The sequence below is a fragment of the Apodemus sylvaticus genome, chromosome 8 (genome assembly GCF_947179515.1).
Source record: "Apodemus sylvaticus chromosome 8, mApoSyl1.1, whole genome shotgun sequence".
In the NCBI taxonomy this organism is placed as follows: domain Eukaryota; kingdom Metazoa; phylum Chordata; class Mammalia; order Rodentia; family Muridae; genus Apodemus; species Apodemus sylvaticus.
In genome coordinates, this window is record NC_067479.1 from 119,102,563 (window position 1) to 119,124,933 (window position 22,371).

Sequence of the window (22,371 nt, forward strand, 5' to 3'; positions counted from 1 at the left end):
AGATTATAACAAGTGAGGAGAAGTCAAAGTAAACACATGTCTACATTTAGGATGTGAGATAATAGCTATGGAGAAAAAGAAGAGAGAGTTACTAGGAAATGTCAAGAGAGGAATGAATTGTGGAAGTCTGTCAAGTGGTCCTAATGTCAGGTGAGCCTGTGATTTGAGGAAGGTAAAGGATTTAGGCTGGCAGACATTTGCATCCAGGAGTGAAGAGGAAAACCTCTACAACCCAAAGTGTTTCAATTTAGGGCCTGCTACTGTTTGGAGTCACCCTATGTTTTAATAGGGAGAGATATATTACTATTTTGCTAGCCTCTGAGGATCTGACTTGATTCCCTTGAGACGTACGCAGGTTCTGAGAGATTCTCAGAGATAGAGTCAAGCAACCCTCTAAGGCTTAAGCCAGATCTTTCCTTCCTGGATCATCATCTGGAAGTGACACCAGGAAACATGTCAGGCAGAGCTGATATGCTGACAACACAGGAGGAGACAATGCCAAGTATCGATTCATTTGATGCAACCACTTAAAAACCAACAAACAATATGCCAGGCTGAGGGATTGCTCAGTAATTAAGGGTATTATTTTTCTTCCAGAGTTCCTGAGTTGAATTCACAGCATCCACATAAGAGTGCTCACAACCTTCAGAGAGATCTGATTCCACTGGCCTCCATAGGCAGCCCCCGCCCCATACACACACACAGAAACACTAGGCATACACTCAAACAAACATACTTCTATATGATTAAAATGAAGGTAAATTGTCTTTAAAATACTGTGTTGAATTTGGCTAGAAGGATAGATAGTTCAATAGTTCAGTGTTCCTGATACTCTTGCAGGTGCCCTGGGTTCATTTTCCATTATCAAGTTGAGGTAGATAGCAGCAGTCACCTGGAACTCCTTTTCCTGGGAACCTCGTGCTCTCTTCTTGCATTTTTGAAACCAAAGATAAATGGTACACAGGCATGCATGCAGGTAAAATACTTATAGATATAAAATATGAATAAATAAACTTCTTAAAAGTAGTATGCTGGGCACCCAAAGGCCAGCTTGGAGGAGTCAGTGTGCTCTGGTGAGTCCAGCAGGCCCCAGTGGGTGCGCTCCGGTGTCTGCTTTGGGATCTGAAGAGCCTGGGCCACAGCACTCGGTCTCCAGGAAGTACAAGAGGCCTGGTGTGCACCTGGAGGCAGACTGGGAGCACACAGCTTGCTCCAGCACAGAGCTTAGGTTCTAGTTCTGAGGCCTCTGGCTGGAGCCTTCAGATCTCCACTTCAGGATCCAGAACAGCCTGGGCTGCAAAGCCACATCTCCAGGTACTGAAAGAGGCCAGAAGGGCAACCGGGAGGCTAGCTGTGAGGAGTCAGTTTGCTCTAGTGAGTCCAGCAGGCCCCGGCAGGAGCCTTCAGGTGTCTTCATCAGGATCTGAACAGCCTAGGCCACAGCACCCTGTTTCAGGCAGTGCAGGAGGTCAGCTGTGCAGAGGCCAGCTGGGAAGAGGCAGCTTGAACTGGTGAGTCCAGCATTGACAAGACCAACTAATACCAGTGAGAACTAGATGGCAAAAGGCAAACACAGGAACGTCACTAAGGCAGCATCTGAACCCAATTCTCCTTTAACAGCATGTCCTGGATAACCCATCACACCAGAAAAACAAGATTTGGATTTAAAATCACTGGTAATGATGCTGGTAGAGGAACACATGCAGGACATACTTAAAGAAATTCAGGAGAAAATGGATCAAAAGTTAGAAGCCCTTACAAGGGAAACACAAAAATCATTGAAAGAAATTCAGGAGAATACAAAAGCCAATAAGGAGGAAACACAAAAATCACATAAAGAAATACAGGAGAACTTTGGTCAACAGGCTGAGGTCATGAAAGAGGAAACACAAAAATCTCTTAAAGAATTACAGGAAAGCACAAACAAGCAAGTGAAGGAGCTAAGCAAAACCATCCAGGATCTAAAATCAGAAGTAGAAACAACTAAGAAAACTCAAAGGGAGACAACTTTGGAGATAGAAAGCCTTGGCAAGAAATCAGGGGACATAGTTGCAAATATCAACAACAGAATACAAGAGATAGAAGAAAGAATCTCAGATGTCAATGATACCATAGAAACCATGGACTCAACAGTTAAAGAAAATGCAAAATGCAAAAAGCTTGTAACCCAAAATATCCAGGAAATCCAGGACACAATGAGAAGACCAAACCTAAGGATTATAGGCATAGATGAGAGTGAAGATTTACAACTTAAAGGGCCAGCAAATATCTTCAATAAAATTATGGAAGAAAACTTCCCTAACCTAAAGAGAGAGATGCCCATGAATATACAAGAAGCCTACAGAACTCAAAACAGACTGGACCAGAACAGAAATACCTTCTGTCACATAATAATCAAAACACTAAATCTATTAAACAAAGAAACAATATTAAAGGCAGTAAGAGAAAAAGGCCAAGAAACATATAAAGGAAGACCTATCAGAATCACAGCAGACTTTTCATCTGAGACGATGAAAGCTAGAACATCCTGGGCAGATCTCATTCAGACTCTACGAGAACACAAATGCCAGCCAAAACTACTATACCCAGCAAAACTCTCAATTACCATAGATGGAGAAACTAAGATATTCCATGACAAAACCAAGTTTACACAATATCTATCCACAAACCCAGCCCTACAAGGGATAATAGGAGGAAAACAGCAGTACAAGGAGGGAAATCACACCCTAGAAAAAGCAAGATAGTAACCTTTTTTCATCAAACCCAAAAGAAGTTAACCAATCAAATTTAAAAAATAACATCAAAAAGACAGGAAGTAATAATCACTATTCCTTAATATCTCTTAACATCAATGGACTCAATGCCCCAATAAAAAGACATAGACTAACCAAATGGATATGTAAACAGGACCCTACATTTTGCTGCATACAGGAAACACACCTCAGGGTCAACGACAAACACTACCTTAGAGTAAAAGGCTGGAAGACAATTTTATAAGCACATGGTCTCAGGAAACAAGCTGGAATAGCCATTCTAATATCAGATAAAATTGACTTTCAACGAAAAATCATCAGAAGAGACTCTGAGGGACACTTCTTGCTGGTCAAAGGAAAAATACAACAAGAAGAACTCTCAATCCTGAACATCTATGCTCCAAATGCAAGGGAACCCTCATTCATAAAAGAAACTTTATTAAAGCTCAAAGCACACATTGCACCTAACATAACAATTGTGGGTGATTTCAACACTGCACTTTCCTCAATGGACCGAACAGGAAAACAGAAACTGAACAGGGACACAGTGAAACTAATTGAAGCTTTGGACCAATTAGATTTAACAGATATATATAGAACATTCTATCCTAAAGCAAAAGAATATACCTTTTTCTCAGCACCTCATGGTACCTTCTCCAAAATTGACCATATAATTGGTCATAAGACAGACCTCTATAAATATAAGAGGATCGAACTAATCTCATGCCTCCTATCAGATCACTGTGGAGTAAAAGTGGTCTTCAATAGCAACAAAAACAACAGAAAACCTACATACATGTGGAAACTGAACAATATTCTACTCAATGATACCTTGGTCAAGGAAGAAATAAAGAAAGAAATTAAAGAATTTTTAGAACACAATGAAAATGAAGACACAACATACCCAAATCTATGGGACACAATGAAAGTAGTGCTAAGAGGAAATCTCATAGCCCTGAGTGCCTCCAAAAAGAAAGTGGAGAGAGCATACACTAACAGCTTAATGACACACCTGAAAGCCCTGGAACAAAAAGAAGCTATTTCACCCAGGAGGAGTAGAAGGCAGGAAATCATCAAACTCAGGGCCGAAATCAATCAAGTAGAAACAAAGAGAACCATACAAAGAATCAACAAACCAGGAGCTGGTTCTTTGAGAAAATCAACAAGATAGACAAAGCCTTAGCCAGACTAACCAAAGGGCACAAAGACAGTATCCAGATTAAAAAACTTAGAAATGAAAAGGGAAATATAACAACAGAAACTGAGGAAATTCAAAAAATCATTAGATCCTACTACAAAAGCCTATACTCAACACAACTGGAGAATCTGGAGGAAATGGACAGTTTCCTAGACAGATATCCGAAACCAAAACTAAATCAGGATCAACTAGATCATCTAAGCAGTCCCATAACACCTGAAGAAATAAAAAGGGTCATAGAAAGTCTCTCAACCAAAAAAAGCACGGGACCAGATGGCTTCAGTGCAGAATTCTATCAGACCTTCATAGAAGACCTAACACCAATACTCTTCAAACAATTCCACAAAATAGAAACAGAAGGAACTCTACCCAACTCGTTCTATGAAGCCAAAATTACGCTGATACCAAAACCACACAAAGATCCAACAAAGAAAGAGAACTTCAGGCCCATTTCTCTTATGAATATTGATGCAAAAATATTTAATAAAATTCTTGCCAACCGAATCCAAGAACACATCAAAATGATCATCCACCATGATCAAGTAGGCTTCATCCCAGGGATGCAGGGATGGTTCAATATAAGGATATCCATCAATGCTATCCACTACATAAACAAACTCAAAGAAAAAAACCATATGTTCATCTCATTAGATGCAGAAAAACCATTTGACAAAATTCAGCATCCTTTCATGCTAAAAGTCTTGGAAAGAACAGAAATTCAAGGCCCATACCTAAACATCGTTAAAGCAATATACTGCAAACCCGTAGCCAACATCTAACTAAACGGAGAGAAACTTGAAGCAATCCCACTAAAATCAGGGACTAGACAAGGCTATTCTCTCTCTCCATATCTTTTCAATATAGTACTTGAACTTCTAACTAGAGCAATTAGACAACATAAGGAGGTCAAGGGGATACAAATTGGAAAGGAAGAGTCAAATTATCACTATTTGCAGATGACATGATAGTCTACTTAACTGACCCGAAAACCTCCACCAGAGAACTCCTACAGCTGATAAACAACTTCAGTAAAGTGGCTGGTTATAAAATCAACTCAAGCAAATCAGTTGCCTTCCTATACTCAAAGGATAAGCAGGCTGAGAAAGAAGTTAGGGAAATGACACCCTTCACAATAGCCACAAACAATTTAAAGTATCTTGGTGTGACTCTACCCAAACAAATGAAATATCTATACGACAAGAACTTCAGGTCTCTGAAGAAAGAAATGAAAGAAAACCTCCGAAAATAGAAAAATCTGCTATGTTTGCGGATCGATATAGTTAAAATGGCCATCTTGCCAAAAGCGATCTACAGATTCAATGCAATCCCCATCAAAATCCCAACTCAGTTCTTCACAGAGTTAGAAAAGCAATTCTCAAATTCATCTGGAATAGCAAAAAACCCAGGATAGCTAAAACTATTCTGAACAACAAAAGAAATTCTGGGGGAATTAGTATCCCTAACTTCAAGCAATACTACAAAGCAATAGTGTTAAAAACTGCATGGTATTGGCACAGTGACAGACAAGTGGATCAATGGAATAGAATTGAAGATCCAGAAATGAATCCACAAACCTATGGCCACTTGATCTTCGACAAAGGAGCCGAAAACATCCAGTGGAAAAAAGATAGCCTTTTCAACAAATGGTGCTGGTTCAATTGGAGGTCAGCATGCAGAAGAATGCGAATTGATCCATTCTTATCTCCATGTACTAAACTTCACTCGAAGTGGATCAAGGACTTCCGTGTAAAACCAGACACACTGAAACTAATAGAAAAGAAACTGGGGAAGACCCTTGAGGACATGGGCACAGGGGAAAAGTTCCTGAACAGATCACCAATAGCTTATACTCTAAGATCAAGAATTGACAAATGGGACCTCATAAAATTACAAAGTTTCTGTAAGACAAAGGACACTGTTAAAAGGACAAAACGGCAACAATCAAATTGGGAAAGGATATTCACCAAGCCTACATCTGATAGAGGGCTAATATCCAATATATACAAAGAACTCAAGAAGGTAGACCCCAGGGAACCAAATAACCCTATTAAAAATGGGGTGCAGATCTAAACAAAGAATTTTCACCTTAAGAAGTGCTCAACATCATTAGTCATTAGGGAAATGCAAATCAAAACAACCCTGAGATTTTACCTTACACCAGTCAGAATGGCTAAGGTCAAGAACTCAGGAGACAGCAGGTGTTGGCGAGGATGTGGAGAAAGAGGAACACTCCTCCACTGCTGGAGGAATTGACAAATGGGACCTCATAAAATTATCTTCTTTGTATCTATTGGATATTAGCCCTCTATCTCATATAGGGTTGGTGAAGATCTTTTCCCAATTTGTTGGTTGCCGGTTAGTCCTTTTGATGGTGTCCTTTGCTTTACAGAAACTTTGTAATTTTATGAGGTCCCATTTGTCAATTCTTGATCTTAGAGCATAAGCTATTGGTGTTCTGTTCAGGAACTTTCCCCCTGTACCAATGTTCTCAAGGGTCTTCCCCTGTTTCTTTTCTATTAGCGTCAGTGTGTCTGGCTTTATGTGGAGGTCCTTGATCCACTTGGAGTTGAGCTTAGTTCAAGGAGATAAGGATGGATCAATTCACATTCCTCTGCATGCTGACCTCCAGTCGAACCAGCACCATTTGTTGTAAAGGCTATCTTTTTTCCACTGGATGTTTTCAGCTCCTTTGTCAAAGATCAAGTGGCCATAGGTGTGTGGGTTCATTTCTGGAACTTTAATCCTATTCCATTGATCCACCTGCCTGTCACTGTACCAATACCATGCAATTTTTAACACTATTGGTCTGTAGTATTGTTTGAAGTCAGGGATACTGATTCCCCCAGAATTTCATTTGTTGTTGAGAATAGTGTTAGCTATCCTGGTTTTTTTGTTATTCCAGATGAATTTGAGAATTGCTCTTTCTAACTCTATGAAGAACTGAGTTCAGATTTTGGATTTTGATGGATATTGCGTTGATTCTGTATATTGCTTTTGGCAAGATGGCCATTTTTACTATATTGATCATGCCAATCCGCAAGCATGGCAGATTTTTCCATTTTCGGAGGTTTTCTTTCATTTCCTTCTTCAGAGACTTGAAGTTTTTGTCACACAAATCTTTCACTTGTTTGGTCAGAGTCACACCAAGGTACTTTATATTGTTTGTGGCTATTGTGAAGTGTGTCAATTTCCTAATTTCTTTCTCAGCCTGCTTATCATTTGAGTATAGGAAGGCTACTGATTTGCTTGACTTGATTTTAAAACCCACCACTTTGCTGAAGTTGTTTATCAGCTGTAGGAGTTCTCTGATGGAGAACACTATTGCTCGGTAGTATTGCTTCAGGTCAGGGATACTGATTCCCCCAAAATTTCTTTTGTTGTTGAGACTAGTTTTAGCTATCCTGGGTTTTTTTCTAACATTCTTTTCTGTGTACACTAAGCACTACAATTCATTACACAGAGACTTTGCTAGGCTGTACTGTTCTTGGCTGTCCATCTCAAATTTAGTGTGTGTGTACTCGATATTGGTGATGAGTCTTATATTATGATCTAATCTTGGTCGTTTCCATTTCAATGCCTCTCCCTTTAGAGGGTCAAAGACTATTTGACCATTTTTGGCCCAATGTACTTCCTCTATCTGCTAAGGGGCAGGGGCATGGGTGGGGGGGCGGGGGCGGGGGCAAGGGTAGGTTGGGGGTAAGGGCAGGGGCAGGAGGGTGTATCTCAGTGGGAGGGGACTAGGGGACTTTTATCACATCGTTCCATCTATCAATCTAAACCAGGAAACAAGCTATGAAAACTAGATTTATTCATATTTATTTATTTATTTATTTATTTATTTATTTATTTATTTAGTGATAGAATCACACTACTCTAGTAGTCCTGACTTCCAGCCCTAAAGCTCAGAGCCTAAAGCATGCCTGCTCAACATCCTCTCAGACTTAATTTTGATGAGAGTGATAGCCCTCTCAGGAGGGGCGAGATAAACGTGTGTATAATTACATGTTCATGGCAGAAATTTCTGAGCCAAGTTCCCACTCCTCATCATGGGGGGGGGGCGGTAAATTTCCCCAGCGTGTCCCTGAAGCACTTAAAAAGAAAGAAAAGGAGACCCTTTTCTTTAAGTCAGCCTTCCTGCCCCTCACTCCGCCCACTCCCAGGTCTCTGGGTTGGTTCAAGCTTCCCAGAGCCTCAGTTGGTGCTGGCAAGCCATCAACAGATCACCTCCTGGGGCTGCTAGGAGAGGGTGTGAGATGCGGCGGGGTGGCAGTGGGGGTTGTGTTCCTAGTACTACCAGGAAGTCCTGATGTCAGGAGAGCAGCAAGGACATAGCAAGGAGGAGTCGGGTTACAGTAAGGATGGGCAGTGCCGCGCGCACGGCCGGAGCACACGCTCCAGCAGCGGGAGATCGTAGCCAGGAAGCAAGGAGCCTGTGCAGCTCTGCTCGCCCGGCCCGCCCGGGAGGAGGCAGGCTCCGCGTCTCTGCTGGTCAAGCTGGAAACATTCATACTGAGCGTAGCTTGCCACAGCTCTGCTAGGCGTGCCAGCCCTGTGTGCGAGTGGAGACGAAGACGCCACAGTGGGGCTCCAGTTGGTTGATTAATGAGAAAAATAATGTATTTTGGTAAGTGTTCACTCTGATGATGCAATTCTCGGGGGCAGGCATGCCAGGCGGCTCTCCATCAAGCAAGCAAACGCTTTTTTTAATTCAAGCTTTAAGCTGCTAGAATATGTTACACCAAAGGAACCTCCAGCGGGCAGCGGACAGTGCGGCATTAAAAGCTTTCTTTGTGCCACCTTTGAGGATGGTAATCAATTGTGCACGGATGAAGGTTGGAAAAGAAGAGATGAGGGTAGGGTGGATAAACTTTGCTTTCACTTGTGGGCACGAAGTTGGTTTAGTTGGAGGAGATGTGTTGAGGCGTGGGAAGTCGTAGGCTAACTTAATGGAATTCGAGAGAAAGTTCCCACAAGAATGATGTCCTGCGAGTTTAGTAAACATGACTGTCTTCTTTACCATTGGGATTATTTTCCTATTTCAGAGGCAGGGAAACACTGTCGATGGAGCAGTCCTTCCCAGCCTGGTGTTACTTCAGGCTAGGCGAGGATAGCTTCAAATGCTTATTACTTTAGACCTTCCGAGGTCATGGGGCTGGGGCTGATAAATACGTGTGCGAGCAGTTTAGTTTGGGGCTGCGGAGGAGCGTTCCTGAGGTTTTCAGTTGAGCTGCCTGCCTTTGCAGAAAGCATGTAAGGCTTAGATGTGACTTCTTAGATGAGCACTGTGAGGAGGCTGCGAGCTGAGTTGTGCCTTCCCAGTGCAACTCCGCAGCTTACATCTGAGAAAAGACAGAGACCTTCAGTTCTGAGACAAGACTAAGGAATTAGACGGAGGAGCCTTTCCTCCTCCCCGGAGTTATGCTTTCATTCTCTAAGTCCCAGCTGGTGTCATCGTTGAACAGCGTCCGATATTAAAAGGTTTGTGGGAGCAAGGTGTCCGGCTGGGGGTGCTACGTATGCTGCAGAAGCAATGGGGGGATTGCTTTAAGTATGAAATCAACACAGTCTTCCTTCAAGTTAAATTTAAATTTGTGTAGCTGGGCGTTATTGGTTTGTTGGGCATGCATTTCCGTGTGTGTTATATGCTTCGCTTTTTTTTTTTTTTGGTTTTTTGTTTGTTTTGTTTTTGTGTTTTGTTTTTGGAGCCTTTTGAAACATTTGAGAAAGTATTCAAGGAACCTGATTTGCAAAACCTTAATGCCTTTAGTTGCAGCTTTGATTGCCCTGTAATTTGTGTCATTTTAGAAAAGAAATCCTAAAATAACCATAATTGATTTAAAAGAAAGGATCCAGTTCCATAGCCCAATTCAAGCAGAATCCAGACTTAAAAAGCACGTTTTTCCATGGGTTTCCATAAGGAGCATATTTATTTATTAGTATGAATAGAACGGAATGCTGTTTTTGAAACATTGAGAAACTTGTAAAGATAATGGCTTTCTAGCATAATTAAATTTCAGATTCTATAATGAGATTCAGGGAAATCAAAGAATATTATGACTTTACTTTTAGGTTTTGGATTCTTATAAAAATGTCTGGTGGGATTTTGAAGTAGAACTAAGCATAGAAGCAGGATTCTCAAAGCCCAGAGGCTGTGCTGTGCTGAACTGCATGTGGTGACTGGCTAGCTTATGGTGTTAACTGTGTGCTAACCCACTTGTTTTGTAAAGGGGCAGCTCTATGGGCAATTACTTTCATGTAAGCTTTTAACAGTATGACTTGAAACGCAGTGTCCCACTTATTCCTGCTTAAAGTACACTCTTGATAAGGCCAGGCTAAAGTTGCCCTCAAGGTTGTGAACATAGCTTTGTCTTACCATTAGCCCCACCATTATTAGAGTGTGACAAATGTTTTTACATTCTTAAAGGAAGTAATGTGCATATCAAAAATGTTAGGCTTTGGCAGTGTGCTATGGAGCTGCTAAATGTCAGAAGCCTTGGAGCCAAGCCGCCTCTTGGAAAATTACCTGGCACTGGAGTTAGGGCAAATAAATAACAATCATCATCGTCATCGTCGTCATCATCATCATACATACATACATACATACATACATACATACATACATAAAATGAGAATAACCCAGACATCTTTCAATACCTCAGCAGGCTAATGTATGCATCCCTGCACATGCGCATGTGTGTATGTTTATAGCATATTTCAGAGTCAGGCAGTGATGCCTCACACCTTTAATTCCAGCACTCAGGAGGCAGAGGCAAGTGGGTCTCTGAGTTGAAGGCCAGCCTAGTCTACAGAGTGAGTTTCAGAACAGCCAGGGCTATGCAGAAAAACCCTGTGTTGAAGGATAAAAAAAAGAAACAAAAACAAACAAACAAAAACCACACTTTCACTTTCAAAGCTATTAATGCTTTATTGTCTTTATCATTTTTGAGCTGTTAATGATGTATTAAGCCAGGCCCAGTAGGGGCAAAAGGACAGCAGATTTCATTCTTGGGTGTTTCTGGTGACTTGTGGCAATGGGAAAAGCTGTGTCCCCAGTAGGAGTGAGGAAGCTCAAGGTGAAGCTATGTGAAGAAGTGAACCGAGAGACAAGTGGGTCATTCCCTTCTTGTATGCATAACCTGTTTTGCAAGGCGTTACCTACTCAAATGCAGACTCCTTTCCTGATGAGGCTGGCTGCATCTGCCTGCTTTAATCTTCTTCCCCTTGGGGCCCAGAGTAGCTGGAGTGAGTTGAGTGTGTATGCAAATGGGTGAGATGGATATATGTGGTTTCCAGTCCTTTACACAGACCCTATCTGAATCTGTTTTATCATGCCTTTGGTACTGATGGACTGTTTTAAGGACTTAAGCCCCACATCCATGTCCTATTGAGATTTTAATGTGGTAATTTCCGTAATTGTTTGTCTGCCCTTGCTATTTAGTGATTTGAGTTTGCCATTCAGTCACTGTGGGTATGCCTGTCATTCTATGGATTTTACATTCATTATTGTAGTTAAATGTGAGAAACACAAACAAGAAAGGAAATGAAAAATCCCAGCCAACAACACAGTCAGTGGGATATGCTGTAGAAGCAAAGGGAACATAGCAAAGATGATGAAATTAACCTTCATGAACCCATAAAGATTATACGAAGTTAAAAATTACATGTGCCATGGATTAATAGACATTAATAATTTATTCACTACTGAAAGCCAGGCACATAGGAGACTTCTTGCCAGACCCAGGAAGAGAGGCTGTGGGTGGTTGTCAGTACAAAAGGCTAGCTGCCAGGTCGCAGTGGGGCTGAAGGGTGTGCTGTGTGAAGGACAGATTGCTGGCTTAAAGGACTCACTGCCTAGCAGTTAGCTCGAGCTCTGGGCACCTTAAGTCTGGCTCATTCCTTTCCCAATCTCATCTTTTTCTTAATTATTGAAGGGCCTTCATTGACAGTGAGACTACCAACCACACAACTGTCCTCAATTGACCACACAGGTGCCATGCTTTGGGTGCAGACATCAGGAGAGAAACGAGGAGCCTGATTGTGCTCAGAAATTTCTGTAAAGTCTCACACCAGTGCTTCTAGACCTGAGCCATCCAAATATGACAAAAAGACCATCTGAAAGGGGTTGAGGCTTACTCCTTGATAATACTCCTGAAAAGGAAAATGACACACCTGAAAAAAATAGGCAGAACGAGACAAACGTTTGCACTCGCTGAAAATGTTGCTATTAATAGTATAATAATTAAACGCAGAAAAAAAGAGCAAGCAAATTTTAGAAAGTGTGACTGAGCTGTTCAAGTTCAGCTTGATGTTAATTGTAGTTTGGCAGTGTCCTTTAAAATGACTAAGGAAAGGAAAATTCCAAAATGTTTCACACGGAAGTTTTTAATACAACAAACAGCTAGCAACTGTCTAAAGAGAAGACTCTTATCTTTTTCTTGTTAATAGATAAACATGTTCAGTCTTGGAAAGACTGATTTCCCTGGCATATTTAAGAAAAGCTCACTTTGTTTGCATCTCTGAGACAGTGTCAGAAAGGCTGTGAGAAAGAGATGAGAAGAAAGCAGCAGGCAGCACCAAGAAATGCGCCTCTCTCTCTTCCTGTGCACCCAACACCTCATTTGCAGTAAAACAACCATTAGGAGAAAGGAGGTTTCTGTTTCCTACAGAGATATTTCTGTAGCCCCCAAATCGATAAAGACAGAGAATAATTTAGGAAGTGGTGCATCCAAGTGCCTCTCTTTGAATGTTAAATTCATACTCTCAAGTCTTACTGCAAATGGATCACAATGGCACACCATGCAACAATAGCAACTAGGAGTGGGGACTGTGATTGACACATGATGTCAGGAAGGGTCCTTTAAAGGAACCTGAATGTAAGGGACCTTCAAACACCTTCTCCCTATAGTTGGCTTCCTCTGAATTTATTTGAAGTTTTCAAGTCAAGTTTGGTTATTGTAACAGTAATACAGATTCTTCAATAAATCTTATAGTCTGTGCCTTTCTCTCCTGCCTTTTTCTTTTTCTTAAAGGCCCTTCTCAGTAGCTATAATTATATGGAAATGAGATGAGTTCATTTAAGGGATGAATCCCCAAATTCATGAGATAATGACTTACACAGTTACCCTTTTGTGGGTGGCAAATTGTTCTGAAAAAAAAACAAATGAAAAATTTAAATTAATGGTTTCTGACTTCCTTTTCAGAAGATGGGACTGCAGCTGCTTGATACTGAGACTTCTTCAGATTAAAAAAGGTGTGTGTGTGTGTGTGTGTGTGTGTGTGTGTGTATGTATACAATATTGTAACCTTCCACAGTAGTTTGTATATAGATACCCCAATATTATTCCTCATCCACAGCCTTTGTGTGTTACTTAATCATTTTGCATTACTGGAACAATTACACTTAAGTGCTGATTAGCATGGTAGAATTAATGTTCATTTTTAGCTTAGCTGCTTTTTAACTTGAACAACTATTGTGTGTGGTATAAGTCTTAAAAATCAAATCATAAAGCTAATTCTTAAGGCTTCCCCTGCTTAAGAAACCAGAATGCTTATGTAAGCAGAAACTTATTTATTCCTTGACCTTTAGAAGGGGATGTTTTCATTTGTATTGCACTATGAAAAACATGATATAAAGCAGCAAAAGTCATAGCCTTTGTCTGTCTGTAAAAGAAACAGTTGTGTATTATTTCTCACAAAGATTAGCTTTGTAACATATTTTTTTTTCAAATAATTGGTGGCATTAAGAGAGAAATACCACCTAAGAGATGGCTAGAAATATCAAAACTTAAAGTGGCTGAGATCATACTTGAACCAAATTGCTAGGGTCAGAAATAGCAAGATGGTTCTTTATGTCACAACATTCAAAATTGTTATGAGGCAATTGGGAGTCAGCCAGCCTTCTTTATATGTGAACTCCAAAGTGGCATAACCTTTAATAAAGAAAACATTTCTGTGAAAAGTACCCTGTATAAAATCTTCAATGCAAAGGTAGCATTGGAAGCTGATGTAGTAGGCAGCATGGCCAAAGTCAGAAAAGGAATCAACCAGCAGCATTATTACACAGTATCACAAAGGGCAGCAGAGGATGTACTGTGGGCTCCAAAGCATTAAATCAGCTCCATGACCCAGGGTGAGAGGATTCAGGGGGCTTTGATGGGGTAAGAACTTTATGTTGGTTGATCTGGATGGAGCAAGCCCTTGAAGATGAAGAGAAAGGCTAGCCTCCACCATAATTCCTAGCTCAATGATACCACCTCTGTGAAAGTTTGGACATTGAGTAGAGAAGAAAGAATCCTTTTTGCTTCCAAAATTAAGGTGCTATCATTTATTTTATTTATTCTTAGATTTATTTTCTTTTAATTTTTGTGTATTTGGGAGGGGAAGACAGGTCTGAGAATGCAGGTGTCTGATTCCTTGACAATGTTATAACTGGTAAATTGTAAGCCCCTTGACATAGCAGGTGGGAACAAAGTCAGGTCCTCTGCAAACATGACAAGCACTCTTAACCCGAGTCATCTCTTTACCCATTTTTTTATTTAATTATACTTTTGTTTATTTGGGGGTTCATTCTATACCATCATTTCCCCCATTCCTGCTCTTTTCTTGATCCCTCCCATGTCCCCTCTATTGTTCTTATTCACACTCGTGACATCTTTTATTTCGTGCGTGTGTGCTTTTTACCATCAATGTGCAGACAAGTCATTTGATAGTAGACTATCAGTTAAATATAGTAGAATCATATGTCCTTTTTGTTGTATTGCTCTCGTTGTCTCAGGACCCTGAAATGGGAGCAAAAGATAGAGAAATCTATAGAATATTAAGATTTACAATCACACATCTTGAAGAGAACATAAAATCACAATATAAGATGGTCAGATTAGAATTCACCATGAGTTACATTGTACAGTCCTAGTTCTCCACCCAACTGCTAGGGAATTCTGTCACTGGAAGATGGGTAGAAAAAGTGCCCATAATCCAGTAGCTCAGAGTGCCAGCAAGGTCACCAGGTTTGATGCTATTGTTTTGTTAGGAGAAAAAGAAGCATGAATTTTGACAAGATTTGGCAAGATATGCAGAATTTTTCTTCACTTATAATTTTTTTATTGTTTATGCATTTTGCTGAGGAAGAAAGGTACTAGTGGCATATTGCTCTGAGGATAAAAACACAGTAATGAGTGTAAATGTCGTTTGGTAAACATGATCTCTCACATTTGAATAGCAATTTGCTTTTCAAAGCATTATGCTGTTTTTAAACATCAAACATTAAAATGACCCATTTTAGAAGGCAGACAAAATGCAATTATTCCTTTTTTGATTGTTTTTTAGATGAGGAGTGTGAGCCTCTAAGGATTGACACCTCCTTCTCATGGTCATACTGCTAGTTAATAGCAAGGCTCATAACTTAGACCTTTTGAGATGTACTCAGTGTTCTTTATAGCAGAGTATGGGATGTTGGGGATTATTACAAAGTTATTTGTATTTCTAGGAAAAATATTTTTACTAACAACAAAAGAAATGAAGAAATGGTAGGATGGGAGAAGTGTCTTGCTCTGACTTTAGAATCACAACTCAATAGAAGTGTATGAATATAATTCGTAATTGTATTTGTTTTGCTTTGTCATTTATATAAATATTAATCAGCAAAGATCAATACTGCATAGAAGGCATGGGAGGTATAACAGAATTTATGTTTATGCCTCATCCAAAATTTGTATGTTGAAACCCTGATCTCAGTCTGATGGCAGTAGAAAGCAGAGACTTTGAGTCTGGATGAGATCAAGGGAATAGAGCCACTGTGATGGGAAAAAATGTAAGAGGACAACACTGACCATCCTTTCTATTCTTCCATTCTTTCCCACCCATATCTGAGGTGCTCCTTTCCTTCCTTTCTTTTTGATTCTTTATTCATAGGATTTAGTTTATGTTGCTGTTGCTGAGCTAGTCTTGGGAGTATGGCCTGCTAGTGTGTGTGTGTGTGTGTGTGTGTGTGTGTGTGTGTGTGTGTGTGTGGTGTTAAGCATACCAGGGGTCACATCATTAAGGGAAATCAACTTTCCCTTTCCTAGAAGTTGTCAAATTTTCAGTAGCTTCTCAAGTCATGATAAGAATTCATGTCCACCTTATCCCTGCTGTACAGGAACTTTGCCTGGCAAGAGATAAGGGATCACCCTTAAAGCCTTTTAAAGCCCTGGTCCCATCTTAGTTCCCTTGTTTTTAGGCAATGTCCTGTTAACTGCTGGGAAGAATTTCACTTGCTAGGAATAACATGGAAGGCACTAATTCCCACCAGGGTTAGTGCCCTGGTATGGTCAGACTGTGATTTATAGGTCTATCTATGGGGCATTTTAGGATTGAGTCCTAAGGAAAATGTATCAACTTAAAAGATAGGTTGCTTTACAATAATTATTTTTCTTTATTGAAAAAGTTATTGGTGGTCCTAAATACTGATCTTTAAATGAACTTTTTGTTTGTAATGGGGTTAGATTTCTCCTTTTTTTTAGTCTCATATAAAGAAAGGCAGTTCAGGGAGAAACACAAGATGTGGGTCTCTTGGGTCATTTGCTTTCTTAAGGAGATCTTGTCCTTCCTTTGTGAAGTTCCCTGAAGCTGACAGGTGATTGGCCCTGCTCACAGGTTCTCAGGAAGAGGAATTCATAGTAATGCATTGGTACTAGGTATTGAGAGTGGAGGTGCAGTCTGAGGTGACATTGGCACATGGCCAGCATCGTTTAGGAGATCGGGAGATGTAAATCCTGGATATGTGCAAGCCTGTATTATATTATTTGATAGCATGGCTCTGGAAAGAATGTTAGAACAACATTTCTCACAGTTGATTAGGCAAAACTCATGAAGATCATGTTAAATTACAGATCTATTCATGACATCTGACCTCGTCCCTCCCCCACGGGGCAGGGTTCTTCCTCTAACACAATCTTGTGTGATATAGTTATTTCTGTCACATTCACCAATTGTGCTTTGAGTAGTGAGTATTTAAAATGATTATGTTGCTGAATTCTTACTTTCTGATTCTAAGTCTGATTGTAGTTCATCTTCCAAATTAAATTCTTCAAGATTTTGAGTGGTTGCTGTTGACTTTACAGAGTTAACAACTGTGATGAGTAACTTTAATCGTCAACTTGAAACAGTTGAAAATCCCCTGGGAAGAGAGTGTCAGTCAGGGACAGCCTGCAATGGAGTGACCTATGGATGCGCCTGTAGGAGGTGACCTTAAGTTAACCAACGTGGAAAAACCTAGCCCACTGTGTTTCAGCACAATTCCTTAGACAGACGTTCTGAACTGTAGAAAAGTGAGAAGTCAAATTAAACTGAGCACAAGCAAGAAAACAAAGCACCACGCATGCTTTTATTTCTCTGTGTTCTTGATTGTGGATATCATATGACTAGAAACTATGTTCCTGCCTTGACTTCTCTGACAATTGTTCTGTAGAACTGTAAGATGGAATAAACTCCTTTATCTCCTAAGTTGTTTTTCTGCTAGAGTATCTTATCTGAGCAACAGAAATGAAACTATCTATTTATCTTGAGATTTTGGAATCTCAGGACTTGACTGTTTTGGTGGCGAAACTGTAAATGCCTCATGCATATCAGGATGAATTAACCAATCAAAGCAGTTTTTACCTGATCTTTATAGCTGAAGAGCAGCAAGAAGCTGGGCAAGTAGCTCAGTCTCATCAAGCCTCAGAATACTTATTATGGATCATGGATGAGAATTAATTCTCTGAATTCTTGCACAGCTAGCCTCAGAGAACATTAAGGAAGAGTGGGCAGAAAATATGTAAGAGCTGACAGATGGGGAAGAGAGTTGGAAAATACAGATTTCCCGAACCTTCCTTGGGAGTTACGCACATCAACTCACAGAACCTGTAGTTTCCCACACGTGATCAGGTCAGCCACATTTCCCGTATTAATGGGGGAAGATCTCATAGCTCCACACCTTTGGCAAGGATTTATTGCAGTTGATGGAGCTGAGGGACAGAGAATAATTTTCCTTTGGGGAGTAGTTTCTGGTAGGTTGACCATGCCTTAGTACATAATTCCACACTCATAAGAAGGACTACGTGTAATTAATAGGGCACAATGATTTGAGGGTGATAAAATGAAGGACTCTGGGAGGCACTGTAGGGAGGTAGGAATGAATGAATATGATCAAAAAAGCATTATATAACATTTTCAAAGAATAAATAAAAATATTTCAAAAAAGGAATTCTCAGTAAAGTAATCTCATAAGGATTAAATTTAACAGTATGGGAAACATAGAAATATCACTATCATGACGTAGACAGTCACTAAGTGTTAGCAACGACCATAACCACTAACTCATAAACGTTACTCAGCACTGCTCCCCTAGACTACAAAGAAATGTAAAACAATGCAGGCAGCTACCTATCTTCTTTGCCACATCATCTATGTATAGACAAGGCTGTTTCTAAGTAGTCTACTAGCCACAGTATGTTGTGCAAGGTTGTGTGATGCAGTTCTTAGTCCAGCAAACATTTTCCAGACCCCAATCTTCAATACTAATGTATTTTGTTTGCCATGGAGGTATAGAAAAGCCTGGCTAAAACTCTGCCACTTTGGGACATTGTGAACTGACTGATGATATTCCTGTTGACCTTGTGTATCCATTAGTGCCTCTCTGAACTCTGTAACAACTTATGAGGTGGCTGTAGCTAATGATGATGCCTTACATCTCCTGCCTAATCATCCTGGTAACAATTGGTATCCTTAAATAAAAAGGTAGCCAGACAAGGCAGCCCCTGCCTCCACCACAGCTTCCACTAGGGAGAACAAGAGAGTAGGGAAGGTGGCTTTTAACCCATTCCCTCCCCAGCACCAAAGCTGGTATAGGACACTTGATTCTTAATGATTGTGAGGAATGATGCCAACTATGATTATCCCCCACTTCCCCTTACCTCCCACATAATCACACAGAGATGTAGCTTCTCAATATGGACCTGGGGTTCTACTTTTTCTTGATCCTTTGGCTGGTGTTGAGTGACCATGACTGGTTTTGTCAGTGTTTGCATAGGAAAGCCAGCTCACTGGTCTTCTATCAAATGTTAGCCATTTATTGAGTGGTATGTCTGAAGCTATGTGAGAACTAAGAGAGATGCTCTCTTGTTTTGCTGTGATGACTAGAATGTGGGTAGCTCCAAGCAGTGAAGGGCTTCACAGTGGGGGTTAGGGGATGAGCCAGTACTGCATGGTGTGTTAAACTGGAGAACATTAAGAGGCAAAGCACTCTCTCTCCCAAGTACAAGTGGAATGGAGGAAGGGCTGGCAGCTGTTTGTGCTGATGTCTACTTAACAAGCTAGAGGAGGAGAGTTTTTAATGTCTTTATTTACTTTATTCACTATAACAACAGCTGGTGCTATTCTAAAAGTTCCTGGCAGAAAATAGGCCAGCATCTCAATTACAATAGACAAGAAGACAGCCTAAGCTACTTTTAAATATCCTATACTTGGCTATGAATGAACCTCTATCAATACTTGAATTCATTAAAACGCTTTAAATTTTGAAGGTGTAAAATTTGGTGGAAAAATCCTCGGCTTCCATTTTAAATTATCATGAAGTTGAACAGTATTTGAGATGTTTTTATTTATTTAAAAACTTTTCACGATAATGTATATCACAATGCAAATTTTTCTTAAAACTTAAAACCCAATACTGACCTAATATTGGAATTACTTAAGGAATTTCCCTGAGACTTAGCATCCAAATTAGTAAATTGATGAAATGCCAATGCCCACTAGTCCCAACAGGTCAAAATTGTACCATCGAATAATAGCACAGTGCTGAGATTTTTACCACAGATCTTTGATGAGAACATCATCCCGTTGCCAGTTCCAAAGATGAGGAAACTCAGTTACAGAAAGGATGAGTAATGAGAATGATGTACCAGGCAGACCACAGGCAAGCTGCCACTCTCCATTTCCCAGGTCTTCATGCTCTCCCTATGAGCTTGAACAGATTTTCAAAACTCAAGCCTGGCATGTGGACTCACTATTTCAAATCCAGCAGAGATAAGGATATACCTTGATTATCTGTACAAATGTCTAAAAACTGAATGTCTTCAGTATATGAGGTCTCCATCTACCTTTTAGTAATGCAGCCTGAGGGCAGGGAAGATTTCATTTCTCTTCCAGATGGTCTACTACACCAAGACAAGGAGTGAAAGATCCTGTTCACAGCACCTATAACCTTTGCTCCAGGAACTCCTCCAAAGAGAGTTTCCACCAGGCTAATATGACAAATGGTTTCTTTCATGCACCCTGTAAGTGCCTGTTAAGTGTATGTAACTTGTTGTGATCACACTTATCCAAATGAAGGTGTGGTTTTGTCTGTTCTCTCTTTGGACAACTGGCAACATGCTACATATGTGATGACTCCTTAACAGGTAAAAAGTTGACTTTCTTTTAAGTCCATAGGACATTAAAACCCAAGAAATACCTGGTACTTTTTATAGATCCTTTAGATGATATTTCAATATTTTTTTGCAAATGTGATATCAGTACAGTTTTAGTCAGATTCTATAAGTGTGTAAACAGTGAAAACTGCACCAGGCCTTGTTATACTCCAGACTATGTTGTTGAATTCATTTGTGAGACTAAATTTTCTAAGGGAGGGTGAGTATGACTCTTCTCATTTATACACATAGAATAGAAGCATATTCTTCTTGTTTTGTTTATTGCATTATTTATCATATATTGACATTTACCTTTCTTTTATTTTATGACTGTAGTATTCTAACTGTGGGACATATTATAATGTATTTACTGGTGTTTTTAAGGAAAAAAGTTACTCTCATTTTTCTAACAAAACATATGCATATGAACATTATTGTGCTTAAATTTCTTTTACCTATAATGGAAATTCTTAGAACAAGAATTACTGATGTAAAGCATATTTAATTCCTATGAGTACTAACAAAGTGTCTTAGGAAAAAGACATATTCAGAAATTTCTGTTCATAAGTGTGAAATAACTGTTTGCACTGGTAAGATATTCCTGACGAAACTGCCTTGCTGACATTTGTCTGGGGGTTAATTTTTAAGGTGGTTCAACATGAACTATCTTCCTATATTTTTGCCCTTGCCCTTTCTTCCTAGACTATTTCTTTATTTCACTTCTATTGCCCTAATTACATATTCAAGTTAGTTTTTATACTAATAAAATCAACAGTGCCATTAAATTCAGAGGTGTCCTACAATTTTAAAATAAGAATAAATCCAATGGAAAATGTACCTTATAAGTGAAATCAGATTTTCTAGCTCCCATACTAGAAAGTTCACCCTTGAAAGAAATGGGGTCCGTTAAGTCAATACAAAGAGAGCACCATTCTATGTATGGATGAGAGTTTTACCTTTTTGGAGCTGAAAACATTTGAATGTGTGTGCCTACCCTTATCACTCTGTATTTCAATGGTTATTTTTCACATTGCTAATGTCCTGCTATTCTTTTTTAAAGATCTTTATTCAGCATACACTGCCTTTAAAAATTATCCAGGGTGTCTATGTGATGTCTACAGTATGTCTTTATGACAATAGAGAACATGTTATATTTATTAAAGAAATAAATCCCTAAGCAGTGAATATAGTTATCTTCTGGTGAACTCTTAATTTCTTACAGACATTAATATCCTTGTGTCCTTAGAGAACTGGGTCTTATTGTCTTCTGATTACAAGAAAGTAAAGGGAAGCTACAAATGTTAAGTTTCTGGGCACGACCAAGTAGATGGAGGATTTGGGTCAGTGAATTGAAATATATTCCATATCACAGATAATTTGCATTATGCTTTTCATACAGTTCTGTTCTTTTTATTATTATTTTTTTATCCAATCTATTCTTTATTTACATTTCAAATGATTTCCCCTTTCCTGGATCTCCCCTCCCCAGCTCTGTTCTGAGAACTACTCCTGAGTCATTTCTATTCAATGCTGAGAGTGGGGCTTCTGTGTAGAATCACACTGCTCACATTGCTGGTCCTTATGACAATTCTTAAGGGCAATTATGTACACGGTACTGTTGCCACTTAGGTCTGAAAAGAACATCAAAAAACTTTGCCCCATTGTAGAAACTATGAATGTCCCAAAGCAAAGGTAAGTGAGTGAAGGAAATCAATAACTCATCAGACTTAATGATATTTTAATTAGGAATGCTATGTAAAATCACATTTTATCTGAATTCCTCCTGTTTATTAAACCATCATGTTCTTCCCATTCTTGCGCATGCCATAGAGATGCCTCACATGGACGGTAGCTTGCAGTCCTACCTGATTTCAACTTAAATTTCTTTTCTTATACTTACATTTCAGGTGAGAAAAAAATCAAAAATGAATTTTCTAACCAAAATAAACAGTATGTAGGGAATAATAGATTTGCTTAGGAGCTAGTCTCTCAC